The sequence below is a fragment of the Callithrix jacchus genome, chromosome 20 (genome assembly GCF_049354715.1).
Source record: "Callithrix jacchus isolate 240 chromosome 20, calJac240_pri, whole genome shotgun sequence".
Classification (NCBI taxonomy): domain Eukaryota; kingdom Metazoa; phylum Chordata; class Mammalia; order Primates; family Cebidae; genus Callithrix; species Callithrix jacchus.
In genome coordinates this window covers 8320112-8333492 of record NC_133521.1, presented here as the reverse complement: position 1 = coordinate 8333492, position 13381 = coordinate 8320112, and positions in this window count along the sequence as shown.

The following is a 13381-nucleotide window of genomic DNA, read 5'->3' as shown; positions in this document are numbered from 1 at the left end:
GTCCCCGAGGGAGAAGAGACAATGGTGCCATCTCCACTTTTCCTATGAGGACATGGAATCAAGAAGAATAGAAAAAGCTCCTCCATTCATTGCCTTGGGTCTCCCTGGGGGGAATCCAGAGGGAAGGAGGTCCTGGTCACAACACCTTATCTGGGGTTGGCAGGCCAGGCCCTAAGAGAATGGAGCGGGCCTCAAAAAGAAAAGAGGAAGGGAAGGAAGGGCTGATAACAGGGCCTGGGAGCTCTTTCCTCCTGTGCTCCCTGCTCCTCTCCTAACCCCTTAACCTCCTTCTTTATAAAAGGATGCCACGGGGTTCTCTTGAACTACAGGCAGCCCAAATGGCTTGGGGGGAGGAGTGAACCTTTGAAAAGCTCCTTAACCTCATTAAAAACCTGGAAAATGGAAACTAAGCAGCAAGAAGATATCTTGAAAAGGTTTGATTGATTGATAGATACAGGGTCTCACTCTGTCACCCAGGCTGGAGTGCAGTGGCATGATCATAGCTCTCTACAACCTCAGCCTCCCAGGCTCAAGCAGCCCTGCTGCCTCAGCCTCCAGAGTAACTGGACTACAGGCATGCACCACCATGCTCAGCTAATTTTTTTTAAGTTTGTAGAGATGGGGTCTTGCTATGTTGCTAGGCTGGTTTTGAACTCCTGGGCTCAAACAGTCCTCTCACCTTGGCCCCACAAAGCACTGGGCTTATAGGCGTGAGCCACCACGGCAGCCCGAAAGGTTTTTAAACGGTGGAGAGCTGTACTTACTATCAAAACCAGTATTCCATTCAATTCAGTGCTTGAATGCGCATATAACATTCTAGATATTTCATTTCTTTTCTTTTTTGGGGGATGGAGTCTGGCTCTGTCGCCCAAGCTGGAGTGCAGTAGCATGATCTTGGCTCACAGCAATCTCTGCCTCCCAGGTTCAAGCGATTTTCTTGTCTCAGCCTTTCAAGTAGCTGGGGTTACAGGCACCAGCCCCCATGCCTGGCTAATTTTTGTATTTTAGTAGAGATGGGGTTTTACCATGTTGACCAGGTTGGTCTCAAACTCCTGACCTCAGGTGGTCCGCCCACTCAGCCTCCCAAAGTGCTGGGATTACAGGCATGAGCCACTGCACCCGGTCCATTCTTGATATTTCCAACTTCAGATGAAAATAATTTAGATTTCAAATCTTTTTCATTGCCAGTAAAAATGCCAGGTTTTCTGTTCTTAAAAAATCCTGAGATGTGCTAGAATAATGAAAGCCAGTGCTGGGACGTCCAAGCTCCCCCTCATCTGGCACCCCAGGCCTCCCTGAGCTCCACCATCTGGCCAGTTCCTCAGGTGCCCACGCAGCCTCCTGAGCCTGAGTACTGTCTGTGTGGTTCCCCTCTCTGCTCTCCCAGCTCCTGATTCCTGCCTGCCCATCAGTCTGAGCATAGATGCTACTTCTTCCTTCACAAGCCCTAGGGAGGTCTCACCTTCACCCTAGGTGGCTTAGCAGGAGCAGCAATTTCCTTATTCCCCAAACACTCTACTCAGTCTCCAGAAAAAATTCTGGTACCAGCTGTTAAAATATTAATAGGAAAGGCTGCTTAGAAAAGAAGGGGCTGAGGCTGGGGTCTGCAGGAGGAGCAGAGTGGGGACCACTCCCACTTTTATGCAGCCACACCATGAAGATCAGTCCCCAGTCAACCTCTGGCCAAAGGGCCAATTCCATGTGACCTGTGGAACACATGTGGTGACAGACTGTGCGTCTCTATGTGGCCCTCCAATGTGACCCCTGAGGGGCTGTCAGGCTGCCATGCATCAGGTGCTGGACAGGCACCAAGTGGGGTGCTCTGGGCAGTGTTGAAAGAAAATCAACCTCCAGGAGATTAGGTGCAGTCAGGCAGTGCCACCAGGCATGCAAATAACCACACATCAGGTTAAACCATGAGATAATATACGGAAGTGCTTGGCACAGAACCTGGCAAACAGGAGACATATAATAAAAGCGGTTCTCATTATTATTATTATTATTATTATTACAAAAGCATCAAAAAGTAACGCTTTTCTCAGGACTTTTTGATTGTAAGGTACACTGACAGAACCCAACTGAAACTAGTCCAAGCAGAAAGGAAACATGGGCTCATGTAGCCCAGCTGTCAGGAGAAGAGATCAAGAGCAGCTCCAGTCTTAGAATCTGACAACCTTATGTTGAGAGTGAAAAGGTAATTCTTCTCCAGCTCAGGTGAGAAAAGTCCTGGGGAAGGAATCTGATTGGTGGAACTTGGGTCACGTGCCTATTCCTGGACCAGTCACTGTGGGAGTTTGACTAGTCCAACCTGAGTCTTTTGCCCAGTCCTGTAGCCAGATGAAGTTGATTGGTGACTATACTCCAACCGCAGTCTGGATGGGAAGGATCAAGTCGCCCAAAGAAAAAAGGGAAGTGAAGTGGGACATTATCTTACTTAAGGAAGGCAGAACGTCCTCATAACACAGAACTCAGGGTCTGTCCAATGCACAGAACTCAGGGTCTGCCCAAAGAGGTCTTAGTCTCACATTATGGATGGAGATAGTGAGTCTCACATTTTAAGAAATAGCTTGCCCACAGTCACGTGATTTATAAGTGGTAGCCCTGGGACGCAGTAGGACTGTCTGCTTCTATAAGTTTCCTTACATCCACCCGACAAATCTGGCATTCAGAAGGAAGAGAGTGACCACAGGCAGGCATTAATGTTTCCCTCCGCTGAGTCAGCCGCCTGCCTGAGCCAGTCCCGCCATGTCCAGAACCAAGCCTGGTCTTTGGAGATGACTTTAAATGGATGGACTTGGCCTCTTGGTCAAAGCACAGGAGTGAGAAAATGAACAATCCAAGGAGCAAGTTAGCAACCATCCTTTGCCTGGAAACACAGGTGACCTTGAGACCAGAAGCCCCAGATCTGAAGGAAAACCAGCTTAGCCAGGGAGTTGGAGGGAAAAAAAAAATACTTTAGTGAAAAAAGAAAGATATATATAATATATATATATACACTGCCTCCGGATTGCCCTTTAAGGCTTGGCCTTGGTGATGTTCGGGAAGGTGATTTTTGGATTCTCTCCCATTGAGCGGAACCATAAGACATCCTTCACCAGATGGCCCTTGGCCAAGGATGACAGGAAATCATGAAGCGGTGCTGCCATCCAGACTCCCACCTAGATCAGCTGACACCAGGGGTGGGAGAGAAATAGTTCAGTCTCTGATAACATCTGCAAGAACTTAATGCTTCAGGGTAATCAGAGGCCGGTCTCTGTCCATCTCCCTGACCTGTGCATACCACATCCCACTGTAGCTTCTACAGCTCTTATCTCCCAGGAGCATCCCATATTTTTCTTTTCTACCGCATCTGCTGTCAAAGCTTACCTGTCCTGAGCCCATTTCCATTCGTGCTCTATGAGAAGCCTAACTCATCTGACTAGGGTGCGATGTTCGCAGGGTTGTGAGTGTCCTGGGCAAGGATGCCAATAATCTTTCCCTTCCAGAGAATGTAGGTAATGCCCAGCAGAGCCTGCCCCATGTCAGAAACCTATGGCTGGCTCCAGGGGTTGCTCAGGGCAAGACCTTGGCATCCCCAGTTCTTCCTTCCATGACCAATGAGGTGCCAAGTCTTGTCCAATCTCCCTAAACCTCTCTTGAGTTTGCATCCCCTCCCTCAGCACTGCCACTGTCGAATTAAAGGTGGGAAGGATTAAAGGTGGCCACACATTATTCATCACTCTTCCACGAAGCCCTTGCTTCTGGGCTGGCCCTGGAGCCACTGAACTAGCAGAGTGTGGTAGAGCAAGGCCATGCTTGTGCTGGCGCTAGTCTTTAAGAGGACAAGCAGTTATACAAAAAAATTAATAAATAAAAATTAGCTGGGCATGGTGGCACACGTCTGTAGTCTCATGTATTCAGGAGGCTGAGGCAGGAGGGATCACCTGAGCCCAGGAGTTTGAGGCTGCAGTGAGCTATGATCACACTGCTGCACTCCAGCCTGGTGACAGAGCAAGACCATTCCACTCAGAGGGTTGGAATCAGGATATCAGGTTGTGAAAAACACCCCTGGTGTGATAGATTAGATTATTAGTCCACAATTCTTCCTTGTCTCCCTGTATCATAATTCACGGTGAACAGAGGGGACTACCCCATCACTGATGTTAGACTTGACTGTGTGATGTGTTCTGCTCAGCTGAATTGGGTAGAAATGATGCTATGCCAGTTCCAAGTCAAGGTCTGAAAAAGCATTGCACATTTCCACTCCTCTCTCTTGCACTCCAGCTCTTCACCATGAGTTTGCTCCAGATGGACACTACCCTTTCAACCTGAGTCCCCAAATGAGAAACATACAGAACAGGCTTGAACCCAACCCATAGCCTGGCCCAAGTTCAACCAACACTAATCAAGTTCATCAGAGTCACCCCAGGTGATTCGCAGAACAGTAGTGAGAAAAATAAATTTTTGTTGATGTATGCCCTGGTTGGGGTGGGAGGACACTTGTTACACAGCATTATTGAGGTAATAGCTAACCAAAGTATCAGGTGATCCTAAAGCACATCCCTGATTAAGAACCACTAGACCAAAAGCTAAAGTCACAAACTATTCATCTGGCAGTAGAGATCTTCCTTGGTCTTGTTCCCATCTGGCCTCATCTCCCAACTTCCTCTTCTGAACCAATCAAGGTTCTGGGTGTTAAAACAGAATCCAACCCTCATGAACCCTAACAGAAAAGGGACTCCAAGGTGGGTGTAAAATCACACTGAGAAAAAAATGAATGGAAAGAAGGGAAAGTCAGGCAGGTGTGGCCAGGGCCAGAAGAGGCCACAGGTAAAGATAGAGACCACCACTAGTTACATTTACACCAGGTGCTGGATCCTCAAGCTGCTGTTTGCAAGGAGGGTATCTCCAGCTCTCCCTCCTCCTTTGGAGAGGGAAGTATCCCATTGGCCAGCCACATCTTAGCCAGCAGAGGGAAAGAGGACATGTGTTAGACACCTAAAGAGAACACGGGTCCCACACTAGGCACCAAGATCCCCATAAACATCCCCAGTAAGCTTCACATTCCCTACAAATAGGAACTGAGGTGATAGGTGTACAGCCCTTGAACTTTTCCTGGCATGTAGTAAATGCCATGTGAATGTTTTTAAAATAAACATTAAAATATATAACTTTTAGACCTTTGGCTAAATAAGGTGCTTTGATTGTTCTTTTCAAGGACAACTCAGAAGTCACCTCTTCTCTGAGACCTTTCCTGATCAGGTGGAAAGTGATGTTTCTTTTCTCAATGCCCCCAACACACTTGATCTGCCTATCCTTCTTGATGCAGAGCAGTAACTAGGGTCATCTGTGGTCTTGTGAGGCATGAGGTTTTCTTTCCCCCTTGCCAAAGTCAATGCCTGAGGTCTTACAGGTAATCAGAAAGTAGGAGGAGAATACCTGAGCCGATGGGCCTCTTGCCAACTATGAAATCCCAGCCTGCCTGTAAACCCTCAAAATGTAGGCAGTGGGAACAACCACTTATTTCTTTCCACTGCTGTGAGCCTGGGCCAGTGTGTGCAGCCTGACCCAGCCCAGGGCCTGCTGGCAAAATGCCATGGCACAATCCCAGATTGCTCAGCCCAGGATTATAAACAAATGCTCTCAGCTTTTGAGCTGAGCATTCTACCTTTCCATGTTTGCTGAGTCTACTATTTGCAAATACTTTGCAAATTGGCAGCTCCAATGAAAGAGTCCTTGAGTCAGAGTGAGTGAGCTCTGACACAGATGGGACAGGCTTCTGAGTCTCACCTTCATGCTTTCTTTAACCCTGGCCCTTTTGTTAAAACCTCTTCAAGTCTATTGTGTAATTGAGTGCCACTGAGGACAGGTAGCATGCTTCATCTGTACTTCCTCTGCTCCTTTTCCTGATCCCTAGTGTACTTTGACTCCCAAAAGCCAACACCTGCATCTCATTGTCAGAATGCCTTCTACAGCTTGCCAGACACCCCAACCAATGACTGGCAACATGGGGGTATCAATACCCCAGCTTCCTTGCTCCCTGCTCATGCAACTCTGAGTTGTGACTCATATGTCTCCAAAACTTACATGTGGAATTAAGCCAAAATTATTCTCTGTAGGACTTTGCTTGATATCAGATACTTGCTTGATCTGCTTCCCTTCCTGCCCCACTTTCTCACTCCCTACAATTTCCTTCTCTAGGAGTCTGCTTCTGGGAATCCAGCCTAAGAGAGTAGAAAGGGAGGAAAATTAAAATGATAAAAATGGTCACCACTCCTTGTAATGCTCACTCTACTTTAAAATCCTTGCATGCATTAGCTATCTTAAGGATCTCAACTACACTACAAGGAATTCTAATCCCCATCTTAAAGATGAAGAAATCAAGTCTCAGAGAAGTTGAGTAACTTGACCAAGTTATGTAGTTAATAAGTATTGAGCCAAAATGTTCTATTACATGTACTGCCTCCCATTAGAAAGATACCATCAATAAGAGCTACACATATTTCTATAAGTTAAAACTCGAGAAAAAATACAAATCTTCTAGGCAAATGTGAATAACGACAGTATGCATTTAGGGGGGAAATTAAAGGCATAATGGTGCTTGTTTTTATCTGTTATAGCTCTCCTGTTTACTCCATTTTTTTCTGGCATCAGATGGTGCAGATATGCAATCAGAATTTCTTTGCCCACACTTGGCTCCTGCACATACACTCAGGGTTGGAAGGTGGCAGACTCTTCTGCTGCTGATATCCTTTGAGATACAAGTTCCAGACCTGGTTCTTCAGCCCTTTCTTCAGTCCTTTCATTGATCCCAGGATTATTCCAATAGAAGCCCAAAAGTCTCAGTTTAGTCAGAGCCCATTGCTGCTGCTTGTCAACAAGACATCTCAAGTGATGTAGAAATTGGTGTTAGGAGTGGGGTGTTGAAAGTCACCCACCCTAAAAATATGGAATTGGAGACTATATGAGCCAATAAATCCTCCTTAATTTTGTAACCAGATTTCAGTGGAATTTTTGTACCTGAATTCAAAAGACTCTTGAGTGGTGTATAAATAAAAAGGGATGAAAAACTCCCCTTTTCTGAATAATCTTTCTTACACTACATCCCTGTGCCTGTTCTTCTTTTCAACTGTGTGATATATGGTTCCTTCATTCCCTTCCTGTATAATGTATATTCATGCTTTTCAAGGTAATACAAGATAAGGAATCAGGTGGTCAGCTCAGGGAGGGAGCCATCTGATATATCCGAAGGGAATGGGCCTTGTGCATCATCACAGAGCTGTTGGATGCTATGGCAAGAGAGCTATGGGCCTGGGGAATGGGAAAGCTTGTCTCTAGTCCCAACTCCCACTCTGACTTGCTGTGTGTCATTGGTCAATAGTTTTCTGTCTCTGGGGCTCTGCCCCTCCTTTTATAGAATAAAGGGATCTCTAAAGTGTCTTCTAGATCTACCATGTTCAGATGTTTGGAAAAAATGCAAAGACATATGGCCAACATCCCTTGCACAGACTGAGAGGAGGTAGCAGCACCAGGGTGCTGATTTTAGACGGGTTTCTCTGGGATCTCACCTGAGCATCTCTTTGAAGCTGTGAGCTCATAGGTGCCACATTTTTCTCTTCTGATCCTACCACACTCACACTGTGGCAGAAACTGTTATCCATCCCCCAGTATCCATTCTCCCTTTATTCTTTGTAGTCATAGAATTAACACATGGTTAGAAATTGCACTATTTTCCAGTGTCCCGGGCAGTTATGTGTGGCTATATATGAATGACATGTGAGCAGAAGCAATGTGTGCTAGCCCTTCCCATCTTCTCCCAACCTTCTTGCAGACTGAAACTTAGATGCAGCACAGAGATCCAACTGCCACCATGGAAGAGGGAAGAGCACAAGATGGAAGTCACTTGAATTCCTGATCTGCTTCATGGAGTGAAACTGCCTTCCGTTCCCAGATTCCCTCCTAGCCTGGAGTTTTCCACGACAGCAATAACATTCCATCTTGTTGAACTTGCTGCCTTTGGGGGACTGTTCTTACAGCAGCTTACCCCGGGCCCAAACCAATACCTTCTACACCATCTCACGCTCAATTCTCAGACACCTTGCCAGCCAGGGCCAAGGAGCTAATCTCTACCAAGAAGAGAGAGAAGTCAAGACCAACCTGGGAAATGTGGAAAAACTTCATCTCTACAAAAATATAATACAAAAATAAACTGGGCGTCATGGTGTGTGTCTGTAGTCCCAGCTATTCAGGAGGCTGAGGTGGGAGGATTGCTTGAGCCTGGGAGGCAAAGATGGTAGTGAGATGAAATAGCGCCAGTGCACTCCAGCCTGAGCGATAGAGTCAGACATTGTCTCAAAAAAAAAAAAAAAAAGGAGGAGGAGGAGGAGAGTGGGAAATAGGAGTAGGGGAAAGGCAGTCTTTATTGGACAGCCACTCTGTTCTAGGCATTTATCTCCATTATCTTGAAAGCTTGAATTTTATCATTGACGACAAATATGGCCCATTATTTTACTTGAAGTGACAGGCACACTTTATTCATTTTCAAGAAAATGTCTACCAATACTTGAGTCTGAATAACCATCATTCGTCTGTCAGTCTTCTTTTTTCAAGTAAAAATGATGTTCAGCTAGGTCAACTAACAACTCAATTGCACAAGTACTTTTCCTTAAGACAACCATTAGACTTCGGTATGCAGGAGAAATGTTTCATGCACACCTTCACTTGGTTGTGCAGGATATTAAAATGTCTTGTACTCAAGGGTCAAAAAATTAAGAAGTTAATAAATTTTCCTGCTTCAAGGACATTCCTAAGTGACATTGTCTTTTTCTCTTTTTTGTTTTACTGCAAGAGTATCCCAGCCTGATGCGTGCTACCGGACTAGCAGGTTGCTGTCTGCTGCCCTTGCACCACCAGTGCAAGTATCAACATGGTAAAAAGGGCAAATAACATCTTAGTACTATTATGAAAACAGTTTTGACTTTCTAAACCCCCTGAAAGTGTCTTGGGGACCTCCAGGCATTCTCAGACCACACTTTGATAAGCACTGCCTTTCTTTCACTAGCCTGCCTTTATTCACAAGCATACAAATGTGCACACGAACACACACACACACAGAATTTCTATCATTTGATTTTCAAAAGGGCATTTGAATATCAAAAAAAGGAAGGACGTCATCTCAGAAGAAAGGATAATCCATTAGACTGGATGCATTTAGTTTTATGAACAACTCACAGCATTGTCCTTATTGCTCTGGTTTTGCCAAGGCCAGGGGGCAGATGTTGGCATGGAAGACTGGTGTTTGGAAACCGCCTCCATCCTGACCCACCCCTTCTTGTGCACATGAGAGAAATTATGCCCTGAAGGGCCAAGCACTCACAGGGGTACACAGCTGGAAATGGTTCCACCCAACTGGACCCCAGGTTCGCCTCCAGACTGTCAGCAGGGCTCTGGGCAAGAATTAAAACCCACACCCACTCCTACCAGGAGAGCTGGGAGTAGAACAGCCTGCTGGAAGCCCCCGGTGAGATCTGCATGGATGCAGGTTAAATCTGAAGTGGATGGAGACCTCAGTGCCCTGATGAGAATTCCAAATAACGGGTTTTATCTATTAACTAGATGACACTGCTGGGCTCCTGCCTAACTCCCTTTCCCAACCCATTCCAGATTCCATTGCCTGGGGTCATTTGGTGGGAGCCACACATGCTCACACACAGACGTGTGCACATTGCACACACACCTGCCACATACCCACAAGTCCCCTTCCCATCCCCACTCCTCCCAATCACTCTACTCACATCCTCTCCATCCATCATGCCCCCAGCCCTCTCTCACCACCTCACCATTTCCACAACCCCTGGGAATCCACACAAAGATCAGGGCCTGAGGACCAGGGAAGTCTCTGCAGGCAAGTCTCTTCTTACCTTTGGAACTCAGTTTCCCAGCTGTAATCCTGCAAGAAAGATCAGAGAGGATGCACTGTCTCTAAAATCCCTGCCAGTTCCAACACCTTATGGGTCTATAATGAAAGAAGAGTGTTTTGAAAGTCACCCTGGCAACCTGGACAGGATGGGGAGATAGTGGGCTTGGGGAGGCAGGAGATGAGAGGGTGTCAATTGTGAGGCCTGGGATTGGATGTGAAGGTCAGGGGGATGATTTGTAAATGCTGAGTCTGAGGGATGGGGTGAAAGTGAGCATAACATCCAAGGGCCATGGGGGTTGCAGTCTGGGGAGTGCTAAGGGCTCATCAGCAAGGACAGTGAACATGAATCAAGGTCTGATTTACCTTAGAAAATCCCCACAGGTCTTCACAGAGCAGCTACCATTGTTCTGCATGCACAACGCCACGCCACCAACACAGAGACAAATCTCCATCTCTGCTTGGAGTTGGCTTCTGTGAGAGGCTGGGGTGGCAAATTTTGTGTGTCAACTTGACTGGCCCATGGGGTGCTTAGACATTTGACTAAACATTATTCTGGGTGTGTTTATGGGGGTGTTTCTGGAGGGGATTAAGATTTGAATCAGTAACTGAGTCAAGTAGATCACCTTCCCCAGTGTTAATGGGCCTCATCCAATCTGTTGAAGACCTGAATAGACAAAAGGACTAAGTAAGAGGGAACTCCTCCTGCCTGACTGCTTGAGTTGGCACATGTGTCTTCTCCAGTCTCAGACTTGGACTGAAGCATCCGTTCTTCCCGTGTCTCCAGCCTGCTGGGTTCAGACTGAAACTTACACCATTGCCTCTCCCGGTTCTCGGGTCTTCGGACTTGGACTGGAACTACACCTTCAGCTCTTCTGGGTCTCTAGCCTGCCAACTGTGGATATAGGGACTTAGCCTCTGTAATTGCATGAGGCAATTCTTTACAATAATAAATCTCTTTCTATGTACATATCCTATTGGAGAACCCTGACTAATACAGAGGCCACGTGACCTAACTCATGAGAACCGTACTCAGGCAGGAGCCATTCTCGCAGAACGGGGACTGAGGTTCCTCTCTGTTCTCACACACCCTCTGGAGCACATACTTGTCTCTGCCCATGTCATTTAAATTGTTATCTCTCTTAAGCCCATGTCATTAAACAATTGGAACTTGAAAAATAATAAATAAATGATTCTCTCCTCCTCCTCCTCCTCCTCCACCTCTCTCTATCCTTCCCGTCTCTGTCTCATCTCTGTGTCAGTAGAATGAGACAGACTGGGAAGCAGATGCTGAGATGGAGTTAGGAGTGCAGTATCTTGAGGGTAATGCCTGAGAAAGACACAAGAGGGAGGATGCAGGATCAGGCAGGGGGAGCCTCAGATTGCAATCCAAAGTTGACAAAGACTTCGCCAACTTCAAAGGAAGCTCCAAATCAGCGAATGCCCATCTGAGGAGCCCCACATTGGCAGGAATATCACCTTCAACCCTAGCATCTGTATTGTTCTCAATCATTGGCTGGGAGCTACTGAGAAGGCCGTGGCTTTAGCTCGAAAGTTGAGGCAGACCCTGAAGATGCTGACATTGAAGGCTGCCTGCCAGCTGCAGTTCTTGCAGCTGAATGGCAACGTTTTCCCTAAAGGGAAATTTAAGGGGTGCACCTTCATGACTGCCATATTGTGTGTGCACATGCATGTGTGCGTGTGTGTCTGTGAATGTCTTTTTTGCTTTGATCAGGCATGTATAGTTGAGTTCAATGCATGTAACATGCCTCATCTACAATACTTCTGATATCAGTGCTCATAGGTGGCATTCACTGTGAGCTTACAGGGTGTCAGACTGCTAAGTTTTTTATCTACATTGTCACATTGACTCATGACATCGACCCTGCACAGGTCAGTGCTCACCACTATCCCCCTTTTATAGGTAGGAAAACTGAGGCCCACTAAGGCCATGTGAATTGCCCAAATTTTACAATATGTTGGGCTGAAACCAGGATTTCAACCCAGGTCTATCTGATCAGGAGCCTGAGATTTGAAAAACAACACTAAGGAAAGAGATCTCTCCTTCCCCATGCAGTGCCTGTTATACCCTGGGATAGGAGGTGGCTCTAGCACTGGGTTGTTCTCGATCATTAGCTAGTATACCCTGGGATAAAGGCAGCCCTACATCGCATTGTTGGTCATTGACTAGGAGCTCCTGAGAGCACACAGGTGCTCCACAGAACTAGAGAGACCTGGCAGATGGATGCCAGCTGACGATTTCCTGACAAAGGAGGCTCAACCACCCCAGAAAGCTGGAAAGGGCAAGGGCTCCTGCCCATGTGCCTTGGGTCCTACTCAGATGTGAATGTGGCCGTGTGTGGTGCTTCAGTAGAGGTATGACTTCATGAAACTAACTCAAAAGCAAGATGGATTTGAAACATCTGTGACCAGAAAAACACATGTGTGTCTCTAAAGGTACCTCCAGGGAGACCTCCTGATTTGTCCTTGCCCAGAAAAGAAGCTCGACCTGACTAAACCTCCCAGGCTTGGTGACCTCCTGTTTGAAGAGCTAAATCAGAGTCACAAATTCAAAACCGCCCTTCCTTGGATGGTCTTTCTCTTTCAGCCACTCGGAGGATGGAAGATGGTTGCCTTCTTGGGATCCTCTCTGTTGCCTTTTTTTCTTTTTTGACAGCATCTGGCTGTATTGCCCCAGCTAGAGTGCAGTGGCATGATTATAGCTCACTGCAGCTTCAAATTCCTGGGTTCAAGTGGCCTCCTGAACAGCTCAGATCACAGGTGAGTGCCACCATGCCCAGCTAGTTTTTAAATTTTTTATAGACTTTTGCCATGTTGCCCAGGCTGATCTCAAACTCCTGGGCTCAAGCAATACTCCCTCCTTGACCTCCCAAAGTGCTGGGATCACAGGCATGAGCCACCATATCTGGTACCTTATTGTCTTTAAAATGTTGCTTCTCATGTCACTGATTGGATAAGAATGAGGCTAATTTACCAACTATATCTACTCACTGGTAATTTAGGAGCAATGGATGTTAGGTCATACCAAACTATCTGACGCTAATCATTAGAAACAAAAAAATTAAAAATAAAAGAATTCCGTGTCAAGAAAGGACTGCCCTCAATTCTACATATGGTAGATACATCTAGACAGTGTGAGCTCAGGCAGTTTCCCTGAAAAAATGACCCTCTCCCAGGGAGGGAGAGAGACTGGGGAAAGATCCTGCTGTCTCTAGAACAGAGGACCCATCTGCAGGTGACCCCTGGGGAGAGTGATGCTGGATGATTAGGCTACCAAGAAGCGGGAAGACTTCACACCCCAGTAAGTCCTGGAGTGGCTTCTCTTTTGTCCATCAGCAGGACAATAATAAGTGGACTTATTATTTGTCCACTTGGAAGGGACAAATATGGCCTGAGACAGAATAATGTTGTCTTCTCAGGCTTTCTCCAGTGAATGGAATCACCAATTTAAAAGGAGGAAAAACC